General features: G+C 37.5%; 1 protein-coding gene across 1 annotated transcript in view; it reads right to left on the minus strand.

Moving 5' to 3' along the window:
- Positions 1–19,481, minus strand: part of LOC108722485 (uncharacterized) — a 38,221-nt gene that overhangs the window by 6,309 nt on the left and 12,431 nt on the right. The gene's annotated exons all lie outside the window — the stretch shown is intronic.

Consider the following 19,481-nt stretch of genomic DNA (forward strand, 5'->3'; position numbering starts at 1 on the left):
AACTGACCAAACACAGTCAAATGTAGAGAGAATACTTGACTAGAATTGGTCAATTTCTTACGATTTGAGACTCTACGACCGTCTACTATGTATATATATGAGCCTTTTATTTGCTAGCGATACTATTGATTATTTGTTACGTTGACGAATGAGAAATAATTAATTTGTAATAGTAACTAATCTATCGTTTTCTTAACAAATATCACATTTGTTTTCCCTTGATTTATTCCTATAACAAAATCATTTCTCTCAGTGAAACATCTTGTAGCATTGCTTAACATGCTTGAGTTTCCTAAATAAGTATTTTGATGGTTCAACAAAATTATTTTCTGATCAGTATCTATCGAAATTTTTAGATACGTCAACAAATTATTTCTGTGTAAAAGTTTAATCAGAATCTGAAAATTATCTTGTTAGATTATCAAAATAATTATGTGGGACAAGCGTGATGAACAATATTGTAAAAAGTTTTGACATTCTCAAAACTTTTTACGATGTTACTCATCGTCCTTGAGTGTTCCACATTCTAACAACCAGATTGAGCATGCTACATATAGTTATTTTAATAAGCCAATAAAATTATTTTCAGTTCTAGCTAGTTAAACTTAGTCTAATCTTTACATATTTCAACAAATTCTCTTTTTGTAGTATAAACGTAGAAAAAATAAAAGCCACCGTATCTTATTGATGACAATTGTGTTATCAGTCTAACAAATATTTCCTTTAAATAATAATATTTAAAATACCATCGGGAAGACTACATTCGACCGAATACCTGGAATTCTTCTGATTAATAGTAATAAATAGCAACCAAAATCACCCGAGGGCAAAATCGCGCGTTTCGCGGTACGCGCGAAATCAATTCCTACAATTTCTCAGCTCGCAATTTCACATTGTCCCGAATTAGCCGATAGATTTCGACGTAATCGAGGCCCCGCGTCATTTTGTGCCAAACCGACAGGTATTTCATTATCCGGTTCGGCGGTTGCTCCGTAAAAGGTGTACGTCACGAACGCTCGTTACGATCATGATTTACGACATAAACTCATTTTCCACTTTAGTGTAAAAAAAAAAGGAAGAAAGAATTTGCGAGGGAGGATAATGATAAGGGTAACGAATCAAGAGATTGACGTCATCCAATCGAAAGACGTGGGCGATGAGTGTGGTATTATTGGTACTCTATGGTTATTTCTCGTTCATCTTGATTCCGACTAAACGATTATCGACCGAAAACAGTTGAACACGCCTACGTTTCCCAACGTGGCACTCAAGCGACTATTTTCGCCAGAGTCTGGGATGGAAATAGATCTTGCTGTGTGACGTCTTTCTGCGGTGAGGTGGCCGAATACTTGTCACCCTCATCTAATCTCACAACGTCTGCGAAACATTCTGAACCCGCCGCCAGCTGTCATAATGACAGCAATTTGCAACTTTCATTCGCAAATGAAAACATTTTCCTGCTCCTGTCGGCAATATTAAATTGCGGAAAAATTGCTCTTTCAACAATCCATTTATTCTGTGTATAAAAGATTGTAATATTTCTGAAATTAATAATTAATTAACTGCCGTTGAATTTCTTGATGGCTTCGAGTAATTATACTAAGCGTCTCCATTAGGTATATTTTTCAAAAGTTATTATAACAATTTTTTAAGGACATTTATGAGTTTTTTAAGAAAATATGCACTATTGGAAAAATACGATCGATGAAATGCCTGGAATTTTTCTGATTGATAGTATAAGCTAGTAATCGGTGTTTACACCATGCTGTAAGATTCTTTACCTGCATTTTTTCTTCGCGTGGATAAATTCATTATTGGACGTGACGACGAATAAAATAACGACCTACGACACACCCTTTAACTGGAAATATATCTTTTCGTCAGGACGAAAATGACTCGCCCAAACAATCTCGTCGATTAACCTTTTGTTCCCCATCGAATGTTAGGTAACCCCACTCGTTTCGCTTTCTTGCGTTGTCGCCATTATTACGACAGACAACAATGGAGAGTCTAATTCTAATTAGTCTCAAACAACTTGAGGAAAATTAGTCTCAACAATTATCATAGGTGCAAGAGGGTCGTCGGACTCATTTGTCATAATAGCGCCAGAATAATACGCGTTCAGCTTGAAATACTCACGAATTTGTGCAATATTTGCGCGACCTCGGACATGATATATGATAATCCATAAAGACTAGAAGAATTTCGTAATGTTCTGCGTTCTGCATTGGACAGCTAGAAAACAGCGTTATTTATGAATCCCATATCTCTCGAGTGCTGAATAAAATCTCGCGGTACATCATTGGGAAAGCGCCGCTGTTTTCTCGGAACGAAATTTGCATCAAGATTATAATTATTCCGTCAGTAAAATGATTTGATGATGTACGATAATGTCGCAATTGCTACAATCTGTAGAGCGATGTACTTACCTAACTGGCAGGACTATTTTCTCATTTTCTGATTACATCAATAAACGAGGAATAGGCCGAAACAATTTTCAAATTAATTTTGTAATATTTTGTATCAATCATGCGATATTATACGGTATAGACCATTCCAACAATATTGCAGCTGCATTGCAATGTTCCAGCAATATTGCATAAATATCTCCTATTATTTCTCTATTATAAATTGCGGGAATTGTCTTTATAATTTTCGTAAAAGGAGTTTAGTATCATACAGCATAAAATCTTATAATAACACTGCAAATTTGCAGCAATGTTATTGTAAATTTTTATTACACAATACACAGGCAGATATTAAAATCGCCTTATAAAGGCGAAAATTATGAAAACAATTCGTGTGATTTATAATAAATAAACAACAAGAGATATTCATACTACTGTTACAGATCATATATTATTTTCCATTACAATTTTTTTTATCAGAGTTTTCAATACCAATCGACTTTCGCTTAATCCGAGATTATCATTAAAAGTTATGAAGCAAAGATGAATGGAATCAAATAATGCCTGGTTTTTCGCGGATTGTATGAATGTTACAAATGACGTGGTATTTTCTCTAAACGTGTAATGATTTTCACGCCAGTCATAGTGAGTCACCATAAATTCATGGTCATTCCATTTGTCTATGCCGACAAAGCTCTGTACGCGTGAGATTTTTCCACGAACGCGTTACGAAGTACTGACTCATCAGCAAACTCCTCCGCAAAGTGGATCTTCAATTTTTTTTTAAAAAGCAGCCACGCGTATCGATTGCGCCAACAATTATTATCATTTGAAAATGTTAATTACTCCAATTGCGAAAGAGGTCATAAAGTTTCTACTAAAACTCGCGCGATGCTCTATGATCGAAACGAGGTTTCGAAAGACACCATCGTTAATTCGACTCGAGAATTTTATAATATGCGAATGTTTGAAGAACACAATCAACAGATGTTTCATCAGTTTACAGTGTCGGAACATCTGTTTAGGTTTCCTCTCCATAAACCCTTGGTTTTCTGGTCGAAAAAGTACATTCTTGGGAAGCTGTCGAGCCGAACACCCTTGAAAGTCGAAGACTCTTCGAAAGAAGATAGTCCGATGTCCGCTCTCACGGTCCATTAAGCTCCAGAAAGTGAGCGTGTCGCCTTCATACGTGTGAATGAGCCATAAATAAAATGGTCGTTTCTAAACCCGCATCTTTTGCCGCTCTGAAAGCTTCTCGGACAAACGTATCGAGCTATTACTTAGGACATGCCGCGAAAGTCTTTGCGTTAAATTTAAAGCCATCGTGCTGGTTTAATTTCTTTGCTAACGAGAGATATCGCTTCAACGGTTTCTCCTATATTCATTTATTATCAATGTACTGTAAAATAGTAACAAGAGTTACGGTTTCTAACAAGTGACGTAAGGAAATATATATGGAAGTATACTTTATTGTACTTTATGGGAATATCTATGACAAAACGCAACAAGTAGACGAAACTAATTTGGACTCATTTCTCATGCGTGCATGAGCTCTTATCTTGGTGTTACGAGCAGGAAAAAAGGAAAGTCGAGCTGACACTCTGCCGTGCAATTGCTGAAGAACAATGACGCGTCGTATTGTGTTGCAACTCTCTCTTTCCGCAGAAAAGCAACGTGCCTGGGTAAACACTGAAGAAATATGCGACTACCTGTACGCATAACTTTCGCAGGTATATTAACCCTGGCATTACCACAACCATCACGACTAAGCGTTTTGTTCCCGAAAAATATCGCAAACGAAAATATTAGTATATCCGCATAGAAAGAATGATTTTACAAAAATATCTAAAAATTTAAAAGGTAGATACAGATTTGAAAATAATTTTATTATACCAAAATAATTACGTTATAGGAATCTCAAAAGTGTTGATATTTTAGCAACTAATCTGAATGTCCTATATAAGAATAGAATGGGGCTTTTTCATCCATTTTTCACAATAATGTTTATGTTTCTGAACAGCACATGTTGATTATTTAAAGGTTGTGCTGTGCTCTCAAGGAGCAATCATGATTATATAATGTAACTGTAAGCACATCACTGAAAAGAGATATTGTTTGCTATCGTAAATTTTTGTATTACTTTAAAGTTAAAATTAATGGAATAGCCCCGCTCTATTCTTATTATTTTGAGAGTCCAACAAAATTATTTCAAGATCTGCATCTAGCTAAATTTTTAGACATCTAAGCAAAACTGTTCTTTCCGCTAAACACAAACTAATTGTAATATTATATCAATATTATAATTTTCCATTCAATAATATAGATGTAATATAATCCATGTTGTACATAACAGTTACATTGTTGAGTAGGAAATTATAACATTGATATGTTACTGTTTGCGTCCAGTGGGATACGTATTTACGAATTTTCATATACGATATAGATAAAGACTAAATACTTCTTTTGACTTTTGTATCAACATTTTTTATTTTTGTATTTTTTTTCTAAATTTTAGCAGCTTTCCAAAATTACCAGACATTTACCATAATTTATCGAGTAAGTTACCGTCAGATTGCGTTACTTTCATTTCTAGGCCTAGAAGAATAAAATTCATTTATTGTTATATAGATTTCAAAAGTCTAATTATTTAAATAAGCTATAACTATAAAAATAGAATAATAAAAAAATATTATCTGCAATTATTATAAAAAATTATATTACGGAATTTGATTATATTTTGTTTATACGATAAAATAATAAATACCTTTTGACTAGATGTTTGTTTATTAAACGTGCGCGTATGCATAGGCTTTTTTCTATATTTTTTCTTGATACGTGAGTACAATAGCATCGCCAGTCACTACTGTGCCGAAAAGTTTCGGTTTAGCGTCCTATGAATACACACAAGGACAGAGGACGCCATGCACGTCGCTGCACGTTCCATTCCGCCCCTTGCGGTTGGCCCACGTCGTGTAAAACTCAGGAAGCCGTTTGTTCCTTTAGATTCCAAGATAGGACAAGGAATGTCTGTTCCATCTACCGGGTGAACCTTTCGAATCATTAAATCTGTTGAATCGACCGATTAATCACCGGTTACGTTAATTTCTCAACAAAGAGCATAGAAGGGATGTATAAATATATACTGATAAAAACTACGACTAGCAAAAACTGCAAAGCCGGCTATTTCAGGAGGCAGGAGAATCCTACAGTGATCCTGGGGGTCACTGATGGAAAGGCTCCGAGGGAAAATGCAAGGACCTAAGCCTCTCTTCCGCACTTCCTTTTTGCCAGCCACTTTTTTCCGTTGCGCTCGGTCAACACGGGAGATCCTGTTCAACAGTTATTCATTTTTCACCTCATTCCTTCACGCTCCTCTGCCTCCTGTCAGTCCTGGCATGTCATCACGACCAAACAGGACCCCGCCTTTTTTTTTGCTTTCTTCGCGGCCGGTTGCGTCGCGTCCTCGGAAGCACCATGAATTATTTATTCGTGAGGTTCATTGGGAGGAACACCTTCGAATTCCGGTGAATGTCCTCGATTTTCCACGCAGCCTGGCCGCCCTTCGCCCTTTTACCCTTTCCTTGCGTGCGTTGCAAGGACGAAGATTAGAATTTCATGGCTGTTGGTGATGAGCGGAGAAAAAAACCCCGGAGGCGGCAGTGCGCTTTCTCCGTAAGTCCCGCATAATGAGATTTGCAACCGCATAAAGGAAGAAATATTGCGAAATCAGATTATGCGTCTGATGAGAGCGATCGCGTTTTCCATTAGGTTAAATATGACACGGTATTTCTAGCGGAATTAAAATTTTCGCCTTTTGATATACGCGCGTTATTAGTCTAAAATGTTATAATAAAAATATCTTCGTAAACTATTACAGTGAAACTACGTTGTATAAAGAAAGATAAATTAATCTCTCTTACAGTTGTGATGAATTTTTGCATCCTACATTATTTATTAATTTTATAACATACATAATTTACAATGTAACGCAATTCAGAATTCACTAGCTTAGCTTCGTCAATAAATCGGGATTAAAACGCTCGCGATGATGAGTGCGTCAAGCATCCCTAGATCATTTTCCAAGGCGGAAAGAAGTGCATTCGCGACGTAGCACTAGGTGAAAGTGACAATCCCGCAATGTGCACGCAGCGTCGACCGAGACAGAGCGAGCGGTGGACCAGGGCGGCTTGTCGCGCGGCTTCCGGTCTCGTGAGAGACCAGGAAACGGAAGGCCGACGGTGATGTCGGGCCGCGGCATGTCCGCCGTCGTGTAAAGCATGGGCGGCGTAGCCAGGAACTACGGCGGAAAAACGGTCACCGTTACCACTCCGTGCTACCGGAATTCGTATACGGCCTCGTGTAACTGTTGCGACGGTGCCGAGCATCGCCAGCAGAGTGTGGTATGTCAGTCAGTGCGCGGCCAGTGGCGTAGAACACTCGCTCGCCTTGCCAAATGCACCTGCCTGCGAGTGCTTTCCACTCGGATGCCCGCCACATGGCGACCCAGCAGAGTTTATCCTGTTACGATTGATTCATGGCGCCTACGTGTAAATACTGTGTTTCCAGAATTCGCAATTGCATGCGAATTCTGGAACGCTCTTTTCTTTACACAAGAGAGAATATACGGAAAGATTTTTTGCTGGAATATGTAAAAATTTAATTAAGTACAAATCTAAAAATAATTTTATTGGATTATCAATATAATTATGTGAGACGCTCAAACTGGTCTTCCTATAATATATAAAATGTCAAATTTTTTTCGCAGAATTGACAGAATCTCTGTGCTTGAGTTTTCTACATAATTATTTTGATGGACCAACAGAATGATTTTTAGATCTGTGCTTTATACTTAAGTATTTAGACATTTTAGTAAAATCATTCTTTCCAAGTGAAGTACCTGTCTAAAAATTTAATTAGAAATATTTAAAAATAATTTTGTTGGATTATTAAAATAATTATGTAGAGGAAGACATTCAAGCATGATGAACAATATTGTAAAAATTTTAAGAATGTCTAACACACAGAATATTCAATAAAATTCCTTTCATATCACTAATTAAACTTTTAGATGCTTTAGCAAATTTTTTTTTCCATGTACAAATATTCAGTTATAACAGAATCGAGCCTAATTGTTATGTTCAGAGAATGGATCCTTGCTTGTTAAAAATATATAATTTAATTTAGTAATAAATTCGGATCAAGGGAATTTTGCTCACGTTGTAAATGTATTCACAAAAACAATACGATTTTATTACATATAATATGTGATATTAATAAATGTTTCAGCAAATAAGTATCCATACTTGTATCTTTTTTTCTTTCCCGCCAGGATTAAACTAATAATTCTGTAACAGAATGTCATAAACCGCGAAACAAGTGTGTATGAATGCCGCGAACATGCAGAAGTGGCTCACATTGTCTCGTCTAGCGAAACAAACGGTTCGTTAGCAGTAATTATAAGGCGAACCCGTTAGCGGTGCGTAGGAAGGAGCGTTTTTTTTTTTCACGGGAGTGTATTCGTAAATCGCGCATGTCCGCATCACATTGAAATTCCGAGTGATCCTCGTCGCGATGTGCGGTAATTTTTGCTGTCTCACCAGTCGCAGCCCTTCGCAATTTCATTTTACAGTCGTATTTAATTAGTCGTAGTCGTGATCGCTGAACTCCTAACCGTGTTATTCGGCTTGTTGTTTCAGCAAAGTACAGCCTTGACTTTATGTATAAAGCATCCTCAATTTATTGCATTTTCTTGGAAAAGGCGATGATAAAAGCCATAGAAAAACTAACAAAATGTTAAAATAGATATAAAAATAAATATCATTTTTCAATAAAATTTTTTAAATTTATTTTTAAATTTAATTTTCGTTAGATATAGAACGTTTAGGATAATTTGTGGGCGTGTTTTTTTTTATTTATGGTTAAAATTGTATCTTCTAAAAAAACCTCTTCTTTAAGAATGCAATTTCCTCCTTATGCTCTACTCGGGTATGCCAGAAAAATTTTTTATCGAAATGCATCGACGATAAGCACTGCGACAAGCGACAAGTTTTGGCCTGCGAAAATAAATAATTCAAAGGGAGGGTGGGGAGGTTAGCACGGCGCGAACTGGCCAAGAGCACACGGAACACGCATCCCCTTCCTCGAGGCCATCGATCTTCTCATGTAAATCAAGCATTCGTCTTCGTGCGAGTCATTTATTATTATCTCACTCTTTACATTGCTCTTCGCCCTCCTCCTCTCTCCACCCTTCCCTCCCTTTCACTCCAGTCTTTGCATCCCCCTCGCGATGTGTCGGACAATGCGGCACCGCGCCCATAAGCTTTTTGTGTGCATTTTGGACGCGCGCGCAGGCATGACTTTGCGGCCTTTCTTCGTGAGACACCTTGCACCACGAAGCTCCGTTCCCTCGGTAGCATCTCGTTTTAGCCGCCGCGGTCTTTTACGTGCCTTTACCACCCGTCGCGTGGTCCGGTCGAGATTTTAAATCCGCTACAATACAAATAAACAGACGAAAGTTTCGCGTAACCTTTCTCTCGTTCACATATTTCAATTTCGCAGTTCGGTAATTCGCACCTTGAAGGAGACTACAGCACTGAGTTTGCAGCGCACCATCCCTTATGAAATCTAATAATGCGGCCAATAAAACAGTAAGAAAATTTATTACTGAAGACAGTAATTAATTTACTTGTTTTACGTATTAAAACCATTGTTTAGTTCTTTTAACAATAAGATTTTTTAAACAATAAGATTTATTAATTAGTTTTTTTTTAGAATTATAAATAACTAATTAATTGCTGCAATCTTTTAATAATAAATTGGTTAGTATTAAATTGGCCAATATTAAATTTTTGTAAATGATTACTGCAGTGTTTACAATGTTACTACAATACTGTTGGAACATTGTAACATTGTTGGAACAATCTGTGCTATATGGGAACATGACGAGTCTTTCGACATGACAAGCCTCTTTCACTTACGGCTTTAGACGCATTTCTCGGCGATATACGTACATGTTGGAAATTTCTCAAACAGGATACAAAACTTTACCATGTTGGTTGTTGGACGACAAAGGCTATTGTCAATCTCCAAGCGTTGCCGCACAATGGCAGCTGAGAGAAATAGTCGTTCGATGTCAATGACTGGTAACGAAAGAAGTTACATCAAACAACATCGTTATACGCGCATCAACATGGAAATATATTGACATGAAAAACCATAAGGAGCGTCTCACTTCTGCCGACAAAACATTAATTTTAAACATCGTATCGTATCATATCTTGCTTCCAATTTATAACTTCATCGCCTTTATTTTAGTCTCATGTTATCTCTAGTGTTTCTCCCATTAATCTACATGGTCAGAGATTTCTCTTGCTCGCCATGCGCGACATCGCCGTTTCCTCTTCTTTTCTTTATCGCCTCTAGTTCATGCGTTATATTGATAAGACAAAAACGAGGAAGAAAGCGGAGTGAGAGTTGGCGAGCGAGAAGGGGTGTGAGATGAAGAAATGAAGGGATAGCAGAGGAACAAGTAGGAGAGCAACGGACGTGTGAAAACAGAAGAAGCATTCATTTGAGTGTGACACGTGTTTTCTTGGTGGCTTCTTCAATCTCGTCTCTCTCGGATGGGCGTTTCTCGAGACGGCGTGAAGCAGCTTAATTAAACGCGAAATTTCTCCGCAAACGAACCGGGAAGTCGCCATAATAAAATTTCTATCGTAGAAAAGCCGGGCGTTTTCGGCCGGCGAAAGCTACTTTCAGAATTTAACGTATCCAAACATTTTTTTGACGAAAGAATGTCGCTTAAAAAGGATTTCATACACAGTAAAAAATATTTTATATTTGTGTTAAAACTGGTACACTCAAGTATTTGTTAAAATTTTGTGTTGAATTCTTAACATCCAAGCGTTAATTTAACAAGATGTAATTGTTATATGAATATTTTATGTTATTATAAATTGATATTCAATATTTCTTGTCAAAATAATACAATTTTTAAATGATCAAATAACGTAAAAATAATATATTTTACAACATATATAAATTCTAAAATAAATAAATAAAATTTGTGTTGCTTTAATATATATTAAATGTTAATTTTACTTTAAAAAACGCTTTTACAGTTTGTTTAAAAATTATCAGTGTTTTTTTGTGTTAATTTTTTGATATTTGTATTACTTTCTAACATATTAATATTGTGCTAAATTAACAAAAAAGTGAGTGATGTGAGATATGTGAAATGTGTGAATTTAACACAAATTTTTTAACTGTGTATAAAAGTGTAGCAAGCTGTAAAAAATATAAACAAAAAAATCATAAAGTTATGATAAGTGAGTTAATCAATAATTTTGCTCTCAAAAATTAAGATGGTATATATTACAATTATTTATTAATTTATCCATGCAGTTAATAATACATAACGTCATCTATAAAAGATTCTGTAATGAACGACTGTAATAAAATTGCTATTTATTAAATACCATTTTCGAGATTCTATATACCATAATAAATACTTTTGACAAATGGCTTGATGATGAATCGTGGCAATCCTCAAATTACTTCCTCGCTGGGTACCAGTCGAACGTGTCGGGGATTTGAAACGACATGATGACGCGACGAAACATGAACAGGGAGAGGTGTATGATTGAAAGAGGAACAACAGGGAAAGGACATCCTGTGTTAGCGAATTCATTGTGCAAATTGTAGGTAGAAGGAAAAAACGCGTGTGTTTTTTCGCAAACCCTAGCAGTTTGTTAACCTTCAAGTAGATAAGCGAGGTGCTCAGAATATTTCAAATAAATTTTATTTTTATAGTTATATTGTTTAATAATATATGTAGAGTTAAATTTACATTATTTATATTCTTATGAGACAGAGCAATGTAAAAATAATGAATTGTGAGGTTATTGGATAATTCTTTTTATTTTTCTTTTTCAAACAAGAATTTTAAGATAAATATGCGTAGAATGCTGTAGCATCTATAGATGCAGGTATACCTATTTAAAGATTAAAAATCCGACCCATAATGACTTGACAGTAAGATTGAATTAGGCAAGTGGTTTGGCAAATCGTTTGTAGGATTTCGAGGATTGTCGAGAAAACCAAAAAAAGGGACTGAGACCTTCAACGGTTTTCCGACATCTGACATCATTTATCCTGATGATTGACGATCACGATCACAAAGAAACTTTCAAAATCCCCTAAACCGTACGACAAAAGACGATGTGTTGGGGACAATAATTTCGTTTATTCTAAGAATTATCACGACCCACTATCACAAATTCCGGAACGAGCATTTTTGCGAAACGTTCGAGCTGAGAATCGTTCGATTGTATACAATTAAGTTTAACTTTGCATATTCATTTTTTGTGATTATTATAAAAACAAAATGTAAATAAGAAAATTAAAGTTATTTTAGTTTCAATTTGAACTTCTTTTAATGTTATAAATTGAGATGTTTATTTTTTTATTGCAAATTACTGTGAATAAATGTAGAAATGTAATTTCTGCCTGCTAGAGCGTCAATTTTTTTAAAAAGAAATTAAAAATTAATATTAATAAATTGATATTAAAAATTAATAGAGATTTTAATAATCAATAAGGTCCTTCTTTCGCTTTTTCTGCTTTTTCTTACATAAGTATTATTTGATAAAAACTGCCGTTATATTCCTGCAGACTTTCTGTTTAGCACAGAAAGGAGACTTCTCGAATCTCGCACTTCAGCAATTCGCGTGAAGTACTTATGTCCAAGTTCGAACCGGTAAGGCTTTTCTTTCGCCGACCGATCGATCGTGCGACCGAGTCGATTTGCCTTTTTCTTCGCGCGCACAAAACGAGTGCATTATGCTTGGCGAAACAATGCCACAAGGCTCCCGTGGCGCTCTCACGTGCGGCAGGACATCGGAGGACAGCTGGTTGAGAGCTTGAGAGGCTCCTACGACAAGTGCTGTGATCGGCAGTCGATTGTTCTCGGGGCGATCAATACGGCCGCGTATTGGAGACGCAGAGTTCAGTTCAATGGTTCGAAAATGTCACTGGTTGATTGGTAATAACTTTCGTGCCGCGATTGCATTGTGGAAGTTGGTATACGGTTTCTCGAAGCCAATATTTTGTAATAATTTTAATAGAGAAGCGCATCATAAGTAGAATTTATTCTCGAAGGAAACTTTGAAAAGAATCTATTAAATACAAAAAATGTCGTATATGCGGGTGGAATTTAATATCCCTTTTGGAGAACTTATCGGGTAACCTTTTGACAATCTCACGTAAACGCTCTTTACGCTTGAAAAGCTGGCTGTATGCTATATACGCAGTTAGTTTTTTCCAATCTTTGTTCTATTTTTAGCGCAAAAAGCTTATTCATGTGATAATTACGGCTTGATTTGCAATGGCAGGTTAGTTCGAAGGTCGATACGAACTTGTACGTTTAAACGCGTTACGTGCAAATTTGAGGTCGCTTATGCAACACAGTTAGTCCGAGACACAGTTATTCCGTTAATTAAGGAAGTAGCGCTTTATTGTTCCTTTGCTCGCATCATTTACACATGCCGAAGTATATGTAAATGAAACACGCGGAAGCTGTTTGTTTTCATTCTCCTGATTAATATTGCCTTGATTTTATTTGCGAGTTGTTTGGTCATTGAAAAGAACTTTGTGAGGTGTGATAAAAAAGGAAAACTGTTCAATGTGTAAAATGTTAAATATATCTTTAATTAATGTTAATAAATATTTACGAATCTCTGGATAGATTTTCTGTATCACTTGCACTGTTTTAAAATCCATGATTTATTTAAAATATAATGATTGAATAATTTAAAATATATGATTCGATATATATAAAATATATATTTTAAGATTTTTCAGCAGTCTTCGTTATTTACACGAAAGAAACACAAATCTCTATCTTATTTACACGAAAAGTATATCAAATCTATATCTAGTAATAAATTCCTAGTACTTTACTGAAGTATCCAAAAATTTAGCTAGATACAGATTTGAAAATATTGTTGGACCATCAAAAATAATTATGTAGGACGCTGGAACTGGTTGCTAGAATGTCAAAGCTCTTTGCAGTATTAATCATGTTTGAATTTCCTAATTATTTTGATGGTCCAGCAAAATTATTTTCAGATCTATATTTATTCTTTTTAGATACAACGAAATTGTCCCTTCTGTGTAATATTATAACTCTATCTCCGAAGAATCAACATTTATCTTATTTTAAACCCTTTCATCTGTAATTGAAAGAGTTATGGCGCTTGGAACACTTCATACAGATTATCCTGTTGCATAATAATCAAGAGGTCATTTCATGATTACAATGGGAGTTGCAGAGACGCATTCTCGATGACTCACACAATCGCCCTGTTAACGATTGATGTAACTACCCTCCTGTATGTCTTTTGGCACAATTACGCTGATACTTTGTCGATAATTTGTCGGACATATCGTCGCTGGGAAGAGAACGGAGAGCGTGGTGATGCATACGTTACGCCAATGAAGAAGCCCCGTTTGCTGAGCCTTTCGACACGGTCATTTTCCGACCGGTAAATTTCCATACAAACTGCTTGAGGCCATTTCTGCTCAGCGCTCGCGCACTCTCGCGAGGGGTACAAAATAAATTGACTTTCACAACTCGTAGCCCTTTCATAAATTAGGTGTGTCGCCTGCGATTACGATTATTTCAATGTTCCGTCATAAAAAGGGAACGTATCTTTCTATCTGACTCTAATCAGAGACGATGCCGTCTCAATATTACAGAGAGTATGTTTTACGATACGTTCTGATCTAATATACTTCCCTTCGTGCATTCCCGCAGGGAAACGGCACTCGCTTTCCCATAAAGGAGCTAAGAAAGGTCGGAAGGTGTCTGTCCGGATAAATCAATTTTCCGCGATATGAAAAGTTGGTAGCCGGCAACTGGTAGCGGCTGTGCCGCCTCTTCTCGAACCGAGACCCTCTCTCTCGAGCCTACCCTCGGGGCATCTCATCCGAGGACTCTGGAGCCCTCGAAAAAAGACGGATCCTCCTCGTGGTGTCGAGGTGTCGCGCGTGAGAAAGGGGTGCGAAAGCTCGTCTTGTCTCTGTAGCTGCCGCTGCACGCTATGGTGCCTCCGAGGCCCTTTTGTCAGTGATTATGGTTTTCTGTCGCCTGTACGCTCCTTCTCTGCATCCGTGCAAGTATAGGAAGGAAGGAAAGAAGGCGCGCACACACGGGAGGCATGGCGGAACGCAACGCGGACTCAAGCCTATAAAGGTAGAAACCTGATTCCGTTTTTCCATCCCCTCCTTCACTCCGGATTCTTCGTACGCAAGAGAGTCCGCTCTCTCCCTCTCCCGGTACTCGTTCGCTCTCTCATCCCCCGACTCCGGTGTCGCAGTTTTTCTGTCTCTCCTCTCCCGGCCGCGTGACAACGACCCGGAGCTAAGTAAACATCATCGTTGGACTCTAATGGAAATCGAATCGAGCCCACGACACGACACAACGCAAGCTTCCGCAGCGCGCATGAACGTGCGCTAAACGGCGCCATCGTGGAAGACCGGTTCCACGTTTAGTCTGTGAACCCTTTCCTTTTCTTTTAGAAATTACTCGACCAAAATGTTCTCCACTTCTCTCTTTCTCCCTTTCTCTCACCTCTCTCTCTCTTTCTTTTGGCCAGCCTCTTGGCTCCATGATGCGACATTAAAAAGCTCGCGGACCGGAAAGGGGTGCGTGCTTGTTTGCTTTCACGTGAAAGCCAAACCTCTGCTTTGTGTCGAATTCCTTTCATCGACGACGGCAAACGAGGATAAATTGTTGGCGCCATTGTAAACGATTTCGGTTTACCACAGCGGTCTTGTAATCGTGCTAAATAACTCCTCGTCGAGATCCAATCGATCGCAACAGAACGTGGAAGGAAAGAATCCGCGAAAAGAATCCGCGCTTGCCCATTTGATTGCATACTCAAGAGAAAGGCAAGGGAGAGAGGAGGAAAAAATAGATTTTTCCTCTTGCACGAAGGATTTCTCGTCGTTCAAAGGAAGGCCCTTAACCCGATTGCTTGACGACTCAATCCCGGCACGACCCTACAATGCGAGAGCAGATCGAGATAACATTGTCGCACGATTTTTCGTGACGACCATTGTGACGCACAGCTGGCCGAAGGGTTGCACCGCCATTACGGCGATTTTGTCCTTTGATTCCAGATGGGTCGACCCTCCAAGGAGATACACAGACGGCTTCGTAACTCTTTCCTTTGGAAATTAATTGTTGCACCGGTCCCGCCGCGGCTGGGGTAAGGCCCACTCGGACCCCCGAAGTGCTTCTTATCGCGCTGCGAGTCCACGAAGCGATCTGGAAAGACGGGAGGACGAGTTTTCACGCAAATGCCATCGATCTATATTGCTGCAGAATGATTTTTCCTTGTGCGACTCTTCACCTCGTCTTTCGCGACTTTTTCTTCTTTTATCCTTCGCCAGAGGGTACTACGTAGGGTGTAATACGATATGGGGATTATGTCGCGCCTCGACGGCACCTAATTGAACCCCGGAGGTACCGGATGTTGTATATGTTGTGACCGTTAGTCGACCAATTCCTGAACGACTTCATTCATCTACTTTTTACAATGAGCTACCTTGATACAACGGAACACAATACGCATCGTGAAATAATTTTGTACTACTTGATCTGCTACATTTACTTTAGAAATAATTAAATTCAATCATGTTTGAAGTATTCAAGTTACATACTTTATTTTAATATAATTATAGGTTACTTGCACATTTCTCTGCAATACTATATTATTATAATAACATAATGCAACAAGTTTTGATCAACTCTTTATTCCTGAATAAATAATGGGTGTGTTTTGTAAGACTTTTCAATCTGAAAAAGGATATCTTTTCAAACATTCCATCACCCTTCAATTTTTAAAAACTACTTTGAATTTCTTATATACAACGCAAATTCGTAATAAGTATGTGTAATTGTAATATAAACTATAAAAAATTTAAATATTTTTTTACAATATGTAAAAATAAATATGATGGTATAAAACTTTTATCGTTTTAAGTGATATTAACACAGTAAAATTTATTGACAATATTTAATGTCAAAAAATTACAGTAATTTAGAAGTTTCTGTTTCTCGACACCTGAATGACGATTCTTACTTTGATGTATTTTACTTTGTATCGGGAAGTAAAAGGAAAATGTTGTAAATTGTTTAAATTTGTAGTTTTTTTAAAAAATAAGATCTTTAACGTTAAAGCTTTTTTAATCTTATATTTTTTTTCCAATAACTAAAATACATAAAAATAGTCATTCAAGTATTGAGAAACTGAAACCTTGTAACACAGTGTAATTTTCAGTTTTAAACATGTGTATATGTTACACAGAAAAAATGTTACGGTTGTCACAACCAGAAATAATGATAATTTTCGCCCATCAATATATTTGGTTGTGATAACCGTAAGATGGACATATCTCAACAGCCATAACCGTTAAGATATGCCAATCTTATACGGTTATCACAATCGTACTATAATTCTTATAACCAAAAAATTGATGGGCGACTTTTGGTCGTGGCAACCGTAGCCATTTTTTCCGTGTAACATTCATTACAACATGAAAAAAAAGATATAGTTTATATAACTAAAAATATTTAGCTGTGAGCAATATAGAAACATTATCCGAGTTATCTTTATGTGATAGGAATGTGTATAGTTGATATGATTTATTTACTTTGATGTGTCAACTATATCAACGTAGTTAGGCGCGATCTGGTTGTGATAACTAAAACTTAGTTGAGAGATCATTTATTATGGATAAGTTACATATTCGTATAGTTGCGTCAATCGTGACATTATAAAGCATGACGTAATAAAAATTAAATTATTAATAAGAATTAATTTCTTGTTACATCATGCTACAAATTAAATTATAATTTCAAAAAGCAAAAGCGATTCACCACGCTTACAATTAAAAATCTGTATATGTGAAATGCCGTCATTGTTACAACATAACCTAACCTAACCATTGTATTATGGTTCAAGCAACCACATAAATAGTTGCTCCATATTTTACTATTTAATCTGGTTGGCATCACCAGATTTTTGTGTAGATCAACCATACTTTTTTCCGTGGACATATCTTAACATTATGTCGTAGGAATAACGATCGATAGCCTTACAAGATAGTTTATATCGAAAGGTGTAAAAATATCGCAGACTCTGTCAGCAAAGAGGAAAGTAAACGGTTCACCGTGGGCGTGCAAGATTTCCCTTTCAACCGCTACGATCGAATTTTATTCAAAGGTCGCGTTGTACATTCCGTTGCGATGGCAAAAGGGTTGACACGGCCTTGTCGAATCGTCTCCGAGCACCTTTTCTCGCACGGGGGTCGAACTCTGCCAACAGCTGGCTTCACTAACATCGCGTGACTATCACCATCGTAGGGGTGTCGCGTACGTTATTTGGATTACGAAACGGGGGTTGCTGACCTCGGCGTACTCTTGGCGCGCGTTTACGAGAAGAAAATATTTTCCAGTAAAGCTATCGCTTCGGCCGATAAATACCAGTATGCTGCCTGCAGGCTGCGAAAGCCAGCACGCGCGACACGAGCATAAGTGCCGACACACACGTGCACCGTGCAGGACATTTTTCCAGGACGCGCAAGCCGGGAAGACCAGTTTCTGCGGCTGATTCTGGTTCTCTCGAGAGGAAGGGCCGAGGTGAACGCAACTTCCGACGGCGGCGACCATTTATTTTGACAGTGAGGATAGGGAACGAGTGTGATCTAGCTCGTTGACGCGTCTATAGCGTAAATAACCGCGATGAAAGAAAGCGCGGAAGCGAAAGAGATTTCGAGAGACGTCAGAGAAGTTAGAAAGGAATAAATACGATTTGATATGATCCTCTTTCACGTTGTATAATATATCTGATTTATCAAAACATTCTGCACGAGGAGGAATATGATTAATGAAATGCTCGTGAAAATATCCGAGTATTGCGTTATTGCTGCGCAAGGAGTCTCGAGCGCGATAACGGATTAACCGACACGTTATATCCCAGTACTCGTAACGAGAATTAATGGATTCGAGCGCAATCGGATAGTTCTGGGTCAGCGCGATGCATGTAATAAGAAATCAAGAAGGCTACGTAATAATCGCGATAACGTTAACACACTCAGAATTTAATAATCGGCGGAGCGCGCAATCCAATTTAGGTTGAAAGTCGATTTTCTCGAAAATCATATGTGTATGAAAGAGGGAATCGTTGAAGATCCGGTGGTCCGATTAGCAGCCTATTTCGAAATCCGATCCGAGCAATTTAAAAGCGTTAAAAAGCGTCCAACGGAAACGCCACCCGCAGCGCGTCGCCATAAAGCCAAGGAGTGTAAAGAGCGGAATGAAACTTCGATGCAATCGTACGATTACGATTCGATGTAACGCGCCTAACTCTGTAATTACGTTGTTACCGCTCCCATAGGTTCAACGGGGCTCCTTCGTGCGTGTCTAAGCAGGAACATCGTGAGATTCCTTTTACCGTCTCTCTTTCCGGCACGGAAGAAAATGCTATTTGGTTCCAGATAATTTTATTCAATCCTTTCAAAAGAGAAAAGATTTACACGAGCAAATCTACATGGAAGAACGATTTTGCTAAAGAATGTAAAACTTTAGATATAATAGAGAGACACATATCTTCACGGAAAAAAAAGATATGGTTCACATAACTAAAATTATTTAGTTGTGAGCAATATAGAAACATCATCCTAATTATCTTTATGTGAATATAGGAATGTGTGTGGTTGATACGATTTATTTATTTTGATGTATCAGTTATATCAATGTAGTTAGACGCGATCTGGTTATGATAACCAAAACTTGGTTGGGGGATCATTTACTATGGATAAGTTATATATCCATATAGTTGCGTCAATCGTGATATTATAAAGCATGATGTAATAAGAATTAAATTATTAATAAGAATTCATTTTTTGTTACATCATGCTATAAATTAATACCGAATTCGATTGGACGCACACAGTGCGGACTGGTGCACATTAAAGCCATTGTACACAAAATAACGTTTCCTTCTT

This window comes from Mycetomoellerius zeteki, unplaced genomic scaffold (assembly GCF_001594055.1).
Source record: "Mycetomoellerius zeteki isolate Tzet28-1 unplaced genomic scaffold, Tzet1.0 scaffold204, whole genome shotgun sequence".
In the NCBI taxonomy this organism is placed as follows: Eukaryota; Metazoa; Arthropoda; class Insecta; order Hymenoptera; family Formicidae; genus Mycetomoellerius; species Mycetomoellerius zeteki.